At 46.6% G+C, this 15,112-nt stretch overlaps 1 pseudogene; it reads left to right on the forward strand.

The window, feature by feature from the left end:
* The first annotated feature begins 12,900 nt into the window (after nucleotides 1-12,900).
* On the forward strand, nucleotides 12,901-13,799 carry LOC101599117 (annotated as a pseudogene).
* Nucleotides 13,800-15,112: the final 1,313 nt, after the last annotated feature.

Raw genomic sequence — 15,112 nt, forward strand, 5'->3', positions numbered from 1 at the left:
CCCATAAGCCTGCCCCCAACAATACACTGCCTCCCAGAGGCTTGAATTTCCAATTACCATCAGCTTGGGAGACTAGCATTCAGAATTCCTAAGTTTATGGTGGGTGGGGGGGGACACCTGAATCAAACCACTACAGTAACAAACAACTATCTGTTCATGCTGTGTTCCAATTTAAGTGTGTACTTTGCTGGTCAATTTTGGGACATTCCATATTTCCTAGATACAAACTCTGTGTTGAGCACGTGTGTGTAAGAACTTCCTCCTACTCTGTAACTTGCATACCTTTTCCTCCCTTAGCACATCTGTTGCAGAGCATGTGGTTAACTTTGATTAGATTCAACTTATTTTTTTTTTTCCTTTTAAGAACCATGGTTCTAGTGTTGAGTCTCAAAATGTCTCTATTTCTCAAGTGCTAAGATTCCAGACATGAGCCATGATGCTCAGTGAATGCAGGGCTGGGGGGTTGAACGCAGTGTCGTATGCATGTTAGCAACCAGCCAAGCTCATTCCCAGCCAGGCCAAGGTTCTGAAGGCTTTCTTCTTTGTCTGGTTAGCAAAGTTTTATGGCTTAGCATTGAAGACTATGATGCATGTTGAGTGTGAGCTTTTACATAAAGTATGAAGCTCAAAGCAAGTGCCAGCTAAGGGTTCTCCACACAAACAGACCTATAGAACTATATATTATGGAATGTATATATAGAAAAAGAATTTCTTAGATTGGCTCTCATGATAAGGAGATGTAGTCTACGGCCATATCACCCTGAACACACACAACCTCATCTAATAAGGAGCTGGATAGTCTCACCATGACCCTCGGAAGACAGGGGAGCCAGGAAAACCAGTAGCTTCACAATTCAAGAAGATGAAGAGCTCACTATGAAAGAGAGGCTAGTGATGCAGCCCCAGGCCAAGGCCCAGGTCCGGGAGCACAATGGAAAAGAACCAGTGCAAGCTCATACCCAAAACTAAAGCTGAAGGTCATGCGTAACAACAGTAGAGAAAACACAGCCACCCGAGAAGAGCCCAGTGTGAAAGAAAGCTGGCATCCCCATAAGGAGAGCCCCAGCCGACTGGGTGGTGCCATCACATTCCAGGCAGGTCTTTCCCACTGAGTTCATTGGCCCACATGTCAATCTTCCCTAGAAACACCCTCACAGACACACCCAGAAGTATCCTTTGCCAACTTTATGCAAACACCTCAATCCAGTCATATTGACATCCAAAATTAACCATCATAGCCTAGGGGGAAGGAGTTGGTTTGTTTTTGGCTATTTTGTTTTGTTTCATTTGCCTTTGAATGTCCAATCACTTCACCACCATTTCTTGAAAAGAGTCTCATTCCTCCATTGAACTGGAAAGAGAAAGAAGCAAGAATAGCTGAGCGCATTTTACAAAGGAAGAAGACAGTGAGAGGACTCACTTCCCTCAATTTCTTCACATGAGATATAACTACGATAAAGGTTGTGCAATCCTCATAGATGGACAGACATGCAGATGAATGGGATAGAATAGAGGACCCAGAAACAGCCAGGCATAGCATGCCCAGGTGACTTCTGACAAAGGTACAAAGGTAATTTATTTTATTATTTGTTTATTTATTTATTTGAGAGTGACAGGCAGAGAGAGAAAGATGGGGGGAGAGATAAAGAAAGAGAATGGGCATGCCAGGGCCTCCAGCCACTGCAAACGAACTCAAGATGCATGTGCCACCTTGTGCATCTGGATGACGTCGGTACTGGGGAATCGAACCTCGAACTGGGGTTCTTAGGCTTCACAGGCAAGTGCTTAAGCGCTAAGCCATCTCTCCAGCCCTACAAAGGTAATTTAACAGCAACAAGATGATGTAAACCCACATCCAAACCTCACACTACTCGACAGACATTAACTCAGCACAGAGGCTATGGTTCGGTAGATAAAGGAGTCATGAGTTGATCATTCCCAGCACCAGGGTAAAGCCAGATGCAAAGTGGCTCTGTGATTCTAACACACAAGACAATAAGAAGCAGAACCAGGAGAATCTGAAACTCCAGGCCAGCTTGTGTGGCACTCATCTGAAGTGATAGAGACTCTGTGTCAAAGAAGGTGGAAGACAAACACAAACATTTCAAGGTTGTCCTTGACCTCCACACATGCACACGAACACACACACACAAAGAAGTTAACACCATGGGGCATAGATTAAACATAACACATACAAACAACAAAACTCTAAGAACAAAACATAGGAGAGAGTCTTCAAGGCATAGGGCATGGTTAGGAGTTCATAAACATGACTCTGAAAATCAGAATCCATAAAAGTGACCCATTTGGGCTGGAGAGATGGCTTAGCAGTTAAGCGCTTGCCTGTGAAGCCTAAGGACCCTGGTTCGAGGCTCGATTCCCCAGGACCCATGTTCGCCAGATGCACAAGGGGGCGCACGCGTCTGGAGTTCCTTTGCAGTGGCTGGAGGCCCTGGCGTGCCCATTCTCTCTGTGTGTGTGTCTCTTTCTCTCTCTGTCTGTCGCTCTCAAATAAATAAACAAAAAAAAAATTTTTTTAAGTGACCCATTTGATTTCATCAAAAATTTTGATCATCTACCTTTACAACTTGTCAAAATGAAACCCCAACAAATGTTAGCTGTTTCTAATATGTTAAATACCACCAATAAGTTTAGTGTTGCTATAACAATAACATGGTTATACTCAATTACCTGGTCAACAGTTTATTAGGTTAGTAAATCTGGGGTTAACTAGAAAGGTCATGATAAATCCATTCTATGTTTACTGAAAGTAACATGGCTCAGAGGTCTCTAAAGTGACCTTAGAGCCCAGGAGACCAGGATGTGAACCCAGGTAAATCACTCACCAGCATCTTTTTGGACATTCCTGTAACTATCACAGATGGTCACGACACTCCATACCCTGCTTAAGTGTGATTATGCAGCACCTAGGACAGCACCCGATTGAGCCCCTCCCACCCACCCACCCACCTTTCCTTCCATTGCAAAATTATGAAATTTTCTCGATTTTTCTGTTTGCCACCTGTTGCCTGCACAAAACTGGCATTCTCAAAAGCCATACTGATACAAGAAAATGATGAGATTGACACCTGCATTGGCCTATTGTGTAAATGAAGTGTAATCACTGTGCTGAAAAACATAGCAAAGGCTTTTTAAGCTACAGCTCTTCTTGAGTGTGAAAATGGACCTTCTAACCTATCATTAGGAGGCCAGGCACTCCAAGTGGTTACAGAGGTGACTGATGTCACTCACTTCCTTTTGGGACTCCTTGATTTATACAACCAGACACTACCCAACATGGCAGCAACATGATCATGGATCCTGCATCTCTTTTCAGTCCTTGTCACTCCTCTTCTTATTTTCTTATTCTTTTCTCCACCTTCATTTCTTCCTTTCTCACATAAGAAGTATAATTTTAGCCTGGCGTGGTGGTACATACCTTTAATCCCAGCACTCAGGAGGCAGAGGTAGGAGGAGCGCTGTGAGTTCAAGCAAGGCCACCCTGAGAATACATAGTGAATTCTAAGTCAGTCTGGGCTAGTGTGAGACCCTACCTTGAAAAAAAAAAGTATAATTTGACATATATGCAGATAAGCACATATATAATATGTGTCTCAAATATATTTCTTGAAAAGAGACTAATTCCTCCATTGAACTGGAAAGACAAAGAAGCAAGAATAGCTGAGCTCATTTTACAAAGGAAGAAGACAGTGAGAGGACATGAACAATCTGTGTCTTTAGTCTCATTAAACTTACAAAAAAAAATAATAAAACAGAAGTTTCCTCAATGACAGAGTTTGGAGATTGAACCTGGACCTCCAGCAACTCATCTGCATGTCAGTGACTCTGGGAATCTCAAGGACTGGTGTTACAGGGTTAGACTGGAGATAAGAACACCTACTGAGATCTGGATTCTTGTGTACCAGGAAAATGAATTGGAAATGAAATAGTTCATGAAGAAAGAGGAAATCACTCCCAAGAATGGGAGTGGGCTAGTGATCAGGAGAAAGACATATTTCCCAAAGCCCTGTGCTTTGTAAGTTCTGATCTACCAGAAGTGACTCACATAACAGCCAATGCAGGAATCTGGGGTGCCTTTGAGAGCAAGAGCACCTTTCTCAGCTCTTGATTGGGCAGTCACTCAGTAGTTAGGAGGCTGGAAACCAATCATCACACAAAGCTCTACTGAGTCGGTGGCCTCCAGATTTTTGGTCTTATGAATCTTGATAAATGATATTCACAAACCATATGTAAAACCCATGGAAAAATACCAGGAGCCCAAAACAGCCCCCCAGATGCAGACAGGCAGACAACCTTGTGACCATAGCATGACCATTAACCCCGCCTAATGTACTATAGATAACCCTGTCAGGATGTTTCCGAGAAGAAAACAAAAAAAGGGATCCCCACCGACTCCAAGTCTATTAATAAGTAACCAGTAACCAGTGCTGGGACTGAAATCATGCTTCTGCTTCTGTAAACCTGCTTCTGCTCTCCCTAACCCTATAAAAAGAGACCCTTCCCCTTGCCCGGCGCACTCAGCCTCTCGAAGGACTGGAGTGCCCGCAGGCACCTGTGTAAACAATAAAGCTGCCTCTTGCCTTTGCATCCAGTGGCTCGGTCTTGGTTCTTGGGCGCGGGTCTCCCACCACAGAAGATTCCCCCTCCCCCGGGAATCTTACAGCTGGGGGCTCGTCCGGGATTGGGGACCCCCGCCCAACCCAATTACTGCCCACCGGGAGGTAAGCATTTGATTTGGTGCACCATTCTGTCTGTCTACGTCTAGTTCCGTTTTTTGCGCTGCGTTAGAAAATCGGCTCGGATCCGTGTCGTTTTGTATCTGGGCAGCTTGAGAAGGAGCTGACGGGCTCAGACTTCTCCCCCGCCACCCTGGAGGACGCTTCAGGGAATTTGGGAGCCTGATTTTTCGGAGCTCAACAAGTATCCGAGGGATACGTTAGTCTGTTGGGTGGACAAACGGTCTCCCCGTCTGAATCTGCATTTTCAGTCTGTTACTGAAGCTGCGCTGCGCATCTCTGTGCCGGCTGTCTCTCTGTTGTCTTAGTCCTTGGTGTTTGTTTAGTGTTGTCTCTTGACAAAATGGGTCAAAAAAAAAAAATGGTGACCCCCCTGAGTTTAACCCTAGATCATTGGAAAGACGTTGGAAAGATTGCTTCCAACCAGTCAGTAGATGTCAACAAGGAAAAATGGCAAACTTTCTGTTCCGCGGAATGGCCCACCTTTAATGTGGGCTGGCCAAGGGATGGGACCTTTAACCTCTCTACTATTTTACAGGTAAAAGCAAAGGTGTTCGATCACGGTCCACATGGACAACCAGACCAAGTCCCCTATATAGTCACCTGGGAGTGTCTAGCGGTTGGCCCACCGCTATGGGTCACCCCTTTTATCCCCCCCCCAACCTGCCCCGCCGCTGCCTCTCCCTGCCCCTACTTCCTCCTCTTGTTGTCCGTTTGATACCAAGAAGCAGCCCCTGAAACCGGTACTTCCCCCGGACCCCAATACCCCCCCTTATAGATCTCCTCTCGGAAGGACCCCCTACCTATGGATCCCAAACCCAGGCACCAGCCGCGCCGCCTCGCCCTCCCCCCCCCTTGCACTCCCTTCCCCAGTGGCTGGACGCCTACGGAGCCACCGAGAGCAGCCACCACAGGGGGAGACTTCACAAGCCTTTCCCTTGAGGCTCTTCTCATGACAGAAGAAAAGCAGAGAGTCTTTCTGGAAGCCAGAAAGAATGTTCCAGGCGATAACGGGAGACCCACCCAGATACTAGATGAGATTGATGATGCTTTTCCTTTGACCCGCCCCGACTGGGACCACACCTCAGCAGACGGTAGGGGACACCTATGCCTTTATCGCCAGTTGCTCATAGCGGGCCTCCGTGGTGCTGGGCGCCACCCTACTAATTTGGCCAAGGTAAAGCAAGTAATACAAAAACCAGATAAATCCCCTGCTGCCTTTCTAGAGAGAATTAAGGAAGCAGAGAGGATTTTTAATAAACGAGAGACAGCAGAAAAGAGAGAGGACCGCCTATGCAGGGAGGCAGAGGATAGAGAAGACAAGCATAAAAAAAGAAACAAAAAAAAGAAAAATGCTAGGAAACACACGAGAAGCAGAGAATTGAGCCGCCTCTTGGCCACTGTAGTACAGAACAATGATAGGACTAATAGGTTGGGAGACCAAAGGAGACCCAGACCCAGAGTGGACCAGGGACTATCGCCCTGACCAAAACCTTAGGTAAGTTAACAAAAGGGTGGAAGATATCCACCCCACTGTGCCTAATCCTTATAACCTGCTGAGTTCTTTACCTCACTCTCATCAGTGGAATTCAATCTTGGATTTAAAGGATGCCTTTTTCTGCCTGAGACTGGCTCCCCAGAGTCAGCCACTGTTTGCATTTGAATGGAAGGACCCTGACTGTGGAATCTCAGGGCAATTAACATGAACAAGACTTCCCCAGGGATTTAAAAACAGTCCCACCCTCTTTGATGAAGCCTTACATCGGGACCTGGCTGACTTTCGAGTCCAGCACCCATCTTTAATTCTGCTCCAATATGTGGATGACCTCCTGCTTGCGGCCTCCTCACATCAGGACTGTCATACAGGTACCAGGGCCCTGCTTAAGACTCTGGGACGCTTGGGCTATAGAGCTTCTGCTAAGAAGGCCCAAATCTGTCAACAAGAGGTCACCTACTTGGGGTACAAATTAAGAAATGGCCAACGCTGGTTAACACCGGCCCGCATAGACACTGTAGCTCACATTCCTGTCCCCCAGAACCATAGACAACTCAGAGAGTTCTTGGGGACCGCTGGGTTCTGTCGCCTATGGATACCAGGGTTTGCTGAAATGGCAGCCCCTCTTTACCCCTTGACTAAACAAGGAACCCCCTTCAATTGGACTAAGCCACAGCAAGAGGCTTTTGACAAAATTAAACACTCTCTCCTCTCTCCTCCGGCTTTGGGCTTGCCTGACATCACCAAGCCCTTCGAGCTATTCATAGATGAAAGACAGGGGTTTGCGAAGGAAGTGCTAACTCAGCAGCTTGGACCATGGAGGCGCCCAGTTGCATATCTCTCAAAAAAGTTAGATCCAGTGGCCTCAGGCTGGCCACCATGCCTAAAAATAATCGCTGCAGTTGCAGTCTTGACCAAGGATGCAAGTAAACTAACCCTGGGGCAACCTCTGACTGTGCTAACGCCACATGCCATTGAGTCTATCGTGAGACAGCCCCCAGATCGCTGGCTGTCTAATACACGTATGACTCATTACCAATCCTTGCTTCTCGACAAAGACCGTGTGCAATTTGGTCCGGTAGTGGCCCTAAACCCGGCCATCCTGTTGCCCCTCCCTGAGGGGCCAGAGACTCATAACTGCCAGCAGAGTCTTGCAGAGGTACACGGAACCAGAAAGGATCTCACTGACCAGCCACTGCAGGATGCAGACTTCACCTGGTACACGGACGGTAGCAGCTTCCTACTGAATGGTGAGAGGCGAGCCGGGGCCGCAGTGACCACCAGAGACCAGGTAGTCTGGGCTAGCGCCCTGCCCGGAGGGACCTCGGCACAAAAAGCGGAACTCATTGCCTTGACTCAAGCCCTCCAGCAGACTAAAGGTAAAAAAAAACTCAAAGTGTACACTGATAGCCGGTATGCATTCGCCACCGCCCACATACATGGGGAAATTTACAAAAGAAGGGGCCTGCTGACTTCAGAGGGAAAAAAAAAAATCAAAAATAAAACTAAGATATTGGCCCTCCTCAAGGCTCTGTACCTACTCCAGAAGCTCAGCATTATACACTGTCCAGGTCATCAGAAAGGAAACAGCCCCGAGGCCATAGGGAACAGGTTCGCTGATAAAGCCGCCCGTGAGGCAGCTCTGGGACCCCAACTCTTGATTTTGATGGCCACTGAGGAGGGGACTCCTAAAGCAGCATCTCCAACTCCGGGATGGGAATACACGAATGAGGACTTGGACTTGATTCAGAAACTGGGGGCATCATATGATGCTGCCCACGGCAAATGGACTTACCTAGAAAAGACTATTGTACCTCAAAAGATTACAGCCCTCCTCATTAAGCAACTTCACAGGCTAACCCACATGAGTGCTCAGAAGATGAATACTCTACTAGAACAAAAGGAAACAGGACATCTTTTTCTAAACAAAGGTTCAATCCTAAAAGAAGTTGCAAACACTTGCAAAGTGTGTGCTCAGGTAAATGCTGGACGAGCCCAGATGGACCTTGGGTCTTGCCTGAGGGGACACCAACCCGGGGCTTATTGGGAGCTCGACTTCACTGAGGTAAAACCGGGTATGTATGGTTACAAATATCTCCTAGTTTTTGTAGACACTTTTTCAGGATGGGTAGAAGCATTTCCCACCAAGCATGAAACCGCCAGAGTGGTAACCAAGAAATTGCTAGATGATATCTTTCCTCGGTATGGAATGCCACAGGCACTCGGGTCAGACAATGGGCCTGCCTTTGTCTCCCAGGTAAGTCAGTCAGTGGCCAAGACACTGGGGATCTGTGAGGAGCTAAGACAGTCGCCATTACAAGATGGCGCTGACTTCCTACTGAGGGTTGCGACGAACAACTCCCTACTTGGTCATATCCTGGCGACAGTCTTGCTTGATGCTGCGCGTGCACATGATGTAATGCGTCCTGGGCCTATCCCGTGGCCCTGGGTGGTGGGTGAGCAGGTGGCGGCCAATCCGTAGGTGTCTCATAGTATTACACCCTATAAAAGCAGTTACACTCCTGCGCCCCGGCCCCTTCGCCATCAACTTTCCTGTTAACCAAGAGGCTCTCCAATAAAGTGTGATCAAAAAGGATCTTCGTTTGCTGGTCGTGCTTCTCCTGCGGGTCAGGGGGTTCGCCGCAGGGATCAATTGAAAGTTACATTGTGCATACAGACCCCAAAGTTCAGGTCAGGTAGAAAGGATAAATAAAACAATTAAAGAGGCTTTATCTAAATTAACGCTTGCAACTGGCTCAAAGGATTGGGTACAACTCCTACCCCTGGCCCTCTACAAGGCCCGAAACACCCCAGGCCCTCATGGCCTAACCCCCTTTGAAATCCTCTATGGCAGTCCCCCGCCAGCTGTCACTTTCATGCTTACAGAAATTTCTAATTTTACTGATACCCCCACCCTACAGGCTCACTTGAAGGCCCTACAGTTGGTACACCAGGAAGTTTGGAAACCTTTAGCAGCTGCCTATAAAGAGGCAACTAATAAACCGCTAATCCCCCATTCATTCCAGATAGGGGACTCGGTTTGGGTCCGTCGACATCAGACCAAGAATCTGAAACCTCGCTGGAAAGGACCTTACACCGTGCTCCTGACAACTCCCACGGCCTTAAAAGTAGACGGAATCGCCACTTGGATCCATGCCTCCCACGTCAAAGCTGCCCTGACAGAGTACCCAGACAGCACACCACCAAACCTCGCATCATGGAAAGCACATCGCACTCCAAATCCCCTAAAGATAAGACTCTCTTGATCTTAACATGCCTCTTCTTAACTTTCAGTTTTGTGAGTAACGTCTCTGCTAGTCCTCACCTTCCCTTATCTTTGACTTGGCTAGTCATTTCTGAGGGAGGACAAATTATTTGGTCTAATACCTCCCCTGCCCCGTTATGGACATGGTGGCCCCCCTTAACCCCCAATCTGTGTGCCTTGACTGCCCATAGAAAACCTTTTAAAGAGACTTTAAAAAAAGACTCACCAGAAGAGACACAACCCTCCTGTTAGCCCAGGATGTTACTCCAAACCTGCCAGACAGTTGTTAAACTCCACTCTATATGTTTGCCCCCAACATGCCCAGGCATCAGACTGTGGAACTAGAGTGGACTATTATTGTAAAAACTGGGAATGTGAAACCACTGAAATGTATACTGGCAACCCAAATCCTCCTGGGATTTTATTACTGTAACTCGCCTAAATCAGGGTAACAAGATGCTTCTAAACATTACTTTCACTTCTCCCGGCAAGGCAGAGAGGACATGGCTCAAAGGCCATACTTGGGGGGTCCGTCTTTACATAGATGGGCCAGACCCAGGTTTTCTCCTCACCATTAAGCTCCAATTATCAACTGACATAAGTCCAATAGGCCCCAACCCAGTTCTACCAGATCAAAAACCTATCCCCCGACTCCCACTTTCCTTGGCCCCACCTTCTAAACCTACCAATGTTATAATTCCCCCTCCTAAAAGACCAACCACTCAACCCTATGAACCCCAGGGAACAGGTAATCGACTTTTTAGTCTAATACAGGGGGCCTATCTCTCCCTGAATGCCTCTAATAGTAATTATGCCCAAGACTGCTGGCTCTGTTTAACTGCTAACCCTCCTTACTATGAGGGTATAGCCTTACCAGGAAACTTTACCAACTCCACTAACATTCCTACTCGATGTCTTGCTGTTGCGTCTCATAAATTAACTCTTGCAGAAGTAACTGGCCAGGGCTCCTGTACTGGGACCATACCCACTACTCTTCAACATTTATGTAACAAAACCACTCCTGTGTCCCCTGGAGCTTACTACTTAGAATCTCCAAATGGAACCTATTGGGCCTGTAATACAGGACTGACTCCTTGCGTTTCTGCTACTGTCCTTAATTCTACTGCTGATTACTGTGTCCTAGTCCAGTTATGGCCACGCACTACCTACCATAGATCAGAATTCATTCTTCAGGTATTTGAAAACAGACCTAGGCGGGAGCCCATATCCCTTACCATCGCCCTCCTTTTGGGAGCAGGAGGAATCTTAGCGGGCATAGGAACTGGAACAACTGCCCTGGTACACTCTGAGCAGACCCGAGCCCTACAAGAAGCGATAACCACAGACTTACAGGCCATAGAAAAATCTATTTCTGCTCTAAAAACTTCCCTTACTTCCCTTTCAGAGGTAGTATTGCAAAATAGAAGAGGCCTAGACTTGTTGTTTCTAAAAGAAGGGGGCCTCTGTGCTGCCCTTAAGGAAGAATGCTGTTTTTATGCTGACCACACGGGCATAGTCCGGGAATCTATGGAAATGCTCAGGGAAAGACTAGCCCAGAGGCAGACATTGCTAGAGTCACGACCGGGCTGGTTCGAAAGTTGGTTTCATAAATCCCCTTGGTTCACCACTCTTTTATCCACCCTCCTAGGTCCCCTCCTCATTCTTGCACTCTTACTAACCTTTGGTCCATGTATTCTCAATAGGCTGGTACAGTTTATACGCGACAGGCTGTCAGTTATCCAGGCGTTCGTCCTCACTAGTCAGTATCAGTCATTAAGCCAAAATGACATAGGATTATAAGTAAAAGATTTTACTCAGTACCAAGAGAAATGGGGGAATGTAAAACCCATGGAAAAATACCAGGAGCCCAAAACAGCCCCCCAGATGCAGACAGGCAAACAGCCTTGTGACCACAGCATGACCATTAACCCCGCCTAATGTACTATAGATAACCCTGTCAGGATGTTTCCGAGAAGAAAACAAAAAAAGGGATCCCCACCGACTCCAAGTCTATTAATAAGTAACCAGTAACCAGTGCTGGGACTGAAATCATGCTTCTGCTTCTGTAAACCTGCTTCTGCTCTCCCTAACTCTATAAAAAGAGACCCTTCCCCTTGCCCAGCGCGCTCAGCCTCTCGAAGGACTGGAGTGCCCGCAGGCGCCTGTGTGAACAATAAAGCTGCCTCTTGCCTTTGCATCCAGTGGCTCGGTCTTGGTTCTTGGGCGCGGGTCTCCCACCACGGAAGATTCCCCCTCCCCCGGGAATCTTACACATAGAGAATTAAGTTTAGAAAGATTTTATTATAGAGCTTTTAGAAATAGAGCTTAAGGGAAAAAGGCTGAGTTCCTGCTAGGGGGTAGAAGAGGTTCCCATAAAATGGGAAAGCCTACCTATAGACCTAGACTGAGTTTTTTTATGGGCGTTTACTGGATGGAGGGCTGGATGGGTTAGTCTATCCCTGCTGCCAGAATTCTAAGTGCCCCAGGTTGTCAGTAAAATGAGTAATCTCTTTACATCCCTTAGCCAAGACACACCCCATGCCATATGCTCAGATGCCTACTCACGTCCTCCAGTGATGTTTTAGGGGAAAGAAATGAAGAAATACAAATAGATTCTCCACTACATGCTCAAAGACATTCCTTACTTTTACTGTTGGGGGACCCTATCATCCCTACACTGTCTCACACTCACCTTCTACATTTGTATATTGTGGGATTGTTTTTTTTTTTTTTTTCCGCATACTCTATAGTTACATGTTGCCCAAGGGAGGAAGGGCTTCCAGTCCTCTGCTAACTGGCTTCTGTCATATGTGAATTTTGATGCCACACTCAGAGAAAAAAATGTTCATCTAAAAATGTCTCAATTTTATTCCCTGTGAAAAAAAAAGATGTCAAACTAAGTTCACAAAAGTTTCTTTTGCGGTGGAAAGAGGCAAGAGATATGCATGCAATTAGGATTAGGCAAAGATGCTTGGACATGACATCAAAGCATGAGTCATAAAACAAACAAATATATGCATGTGTATGATCAACTAAAACCTATTGATCTGGAAAAGAAAGTGCTGAAAGTTCAGAAGGAAATCCTGTAGGTTTAAAATGTTTACAAATCACATGTCTGATAAGGAATGTTGATGAAGATCACATGGAGAACTCTCAAAGATCTCCACCAACATCAATATTTTAGCTGAGCGTGGTGACGCATGTCTTCAAGCCCAACATTCAGGAGACTAAGGTAAAAGAAGTTCGGTTCATTCAAGGCCAGCTGAGGAGGTTACAGAGTGAGCTCCACATCAGCCTGAGATAAAGTGAAACCATGCCTCAAAAAAAAACAAAAATGGGTGGTTAAAATGCTTATTTTTCCTTCTTCCTTGGGAAAACGCCAAATGGCGGATGACGCCGGGGCAGTGGGAGGGCCCGGAGGACCCAGGGGGCCGACCCTGGGAGGCCGCAGAGGCTTCCGTGGAGGTTTCTGCAGGCAGCGGTCTCTGGGGTCGCGGTCGTGGCCGTGGCCGTGGTCGGGGCCGAGGCCGCGGGGCTCGTGGAGGCAAAACCGAAGACAAGGAGTGGGTCCCCGTGACTAAGCTGGGACGCCTGGTCAAAGACATAAAGATCAAGTCCCTGGAGGAGATCTATCTGCTCTCCCTGCCCATCAAGGAGTCTGAGATTATTGATTTCTTCTTGGGCGCGTCCCTTAAGGATGAAGTTTTGAAGATCATGCCAGTGCAAAAGCAGACTCGCGCTGGTCAGCGTACCAGGTTCAAGGCTTTTGTCGCCACTGGGGACTACAACGGTCACGTCGGCCTGGGTGTCAAGTGCTCTAAGGAGGTAGCCACTGCCATCCGAGGGGCCATCATCTTGGCCAAGCTCTCCATTGTGCCTGTCCGGAGAGGCTCCTGGGGGAACAAGATGGGCAAGCCCCACACAGTCCTCTGTAAAGTGACAGGCCGCTGTGGCTCTGTGCTGGTGCGCCTTATCCCTGCCCCCAGGGGCACTGGTCTTGTCTCTGCCCCCGTGCCCAAGAAGCTGCTGCTGATGGCTGGTATTGATGACTGTTACACTTCAGCCAGGGGCTGCACTGCCACCCTGGGCAACTTTGCTAAGGCCACTTTTGACGCCATCTCTAAGACCTACAGCTATTTGACCCCCGACCTCTGGAAAGAGACTGTATTCACCAAGACTCCCTACCAGGAATTCACTGGCCATCTTGTGAAAACCCACCCCAGAGTCTCAGGGCAGAGGACCCAGGCTCCTGCTGTGGCTACCACATAAGGGTTTTATACAGAAAAAATAAATAAATAAAAGTGGATTAAGCCTGAAAAAAAAAATGCTTATTTTTCTATCTACAGATCAGTTCTGCTATCAGCCCTGGTCAGAAAGGTATTTTAAAAAAATATTTATTTTGTAAATAATTATTTGGCAGTGTGAGGTGGTCAATGCAGAGGATCATAAGTGGTCAAATGCTAAAAACAAGTTACTGATGATTGTCCAGAAACAGGACTGTGTATCATTCCCTCTGAGTCTCAGACATCACAGCAGAGGGAAGGTAAAGAACATAAAAACTAGAGGATGGGAAGCATGCTGTGGAACTCTGCTGTTGGGACATATGCAGGTCATTGCTTTCATGAACTCACAGCAGCTATACCTGCACAGGAACTGAACATGACAGAGCCGGTCCACGTTCTGTTACAGGTAGCAGAGGGGCATGGGAGGCCACTCGCTTCTCTAATGAGCTAAAGACAGTTAACGGGAATCAGTCCTTTCTACATGACTAGAACAGACACTTTGCCAAAGATATTCAGCATTTTTAGTCATGAGGGAAACGCAGAATTACAGAGATATATCACTAAACATCTTTTATAACTAATATATACATATATTCTGGTGAAGATTCAAAGAAATGATATTTCAAACATTCCTGGTGGAAATTCAAAAAGGGCATGGTATTTCAGAAAATGGCTTGGCAGTTTCCTATGTATTTAAACATACACGGTCATATGTCCCATTAATCCCACTTTGGGTACTCACCCTGAAGAGATGAACACTTGTGCTCATACAAATCTGTGTGTGTGTGTGTGTGTGTGTCTGTGTGTCTGTGTGTGTGTGGCTTTTTTATTCATAACTGCGCCAAATGGAAAGCAACCTAAATGCCATTGAGTAAGTGAATGAGCAGACCCTATGGCTCATCCATACTGTAGAAGTAATACTTCTCAGGAAGAAGGATTGTTAATATAAGCAATGCAGATGGGTCTCAAAAACATGCTAAAAGATGGATGTTAGATTGTAAAGGTAACTCACCCTGTGAGTTCACTTATATACATGTCATTCTTGAAAGAACAAAACTATGCTGATAGATGACAGATCTGCAGGTGACAAAATGTGAAAGGTAAGACAAGGAAGGGCCAACAAAAGGCAGCTCAAGAAATGTTTCTAATCTGATGACATTGTCCTGTATCCTGATGGTTACACAAATCAGGGCATGTGCTAAAAAGTACCAAAATGGGCTTATCCAAATTCGTAATTTTACTGAGCAATAACCTTAACGTAAATTTAAGGGCTGAAGGAATGGCTTAGCAGTTAAGGCACTTGCCTACAAAG

The sequence above is a fragment of the Jaculus jaculus genome, chromosome 6 (assembly GCF_020740685.1).
Source record: "Jaculus jaculus isolate mJacJac1 chromosome 6, mJacJac1.mat.Y.cur, whole genome shotgun sequence".
Lineage (NCBI taxonomy): Eukaryota > Metazoa > Chordata > Mammalia > Rodentia > Dipodidae > Jaculus > Jaculus jaculus.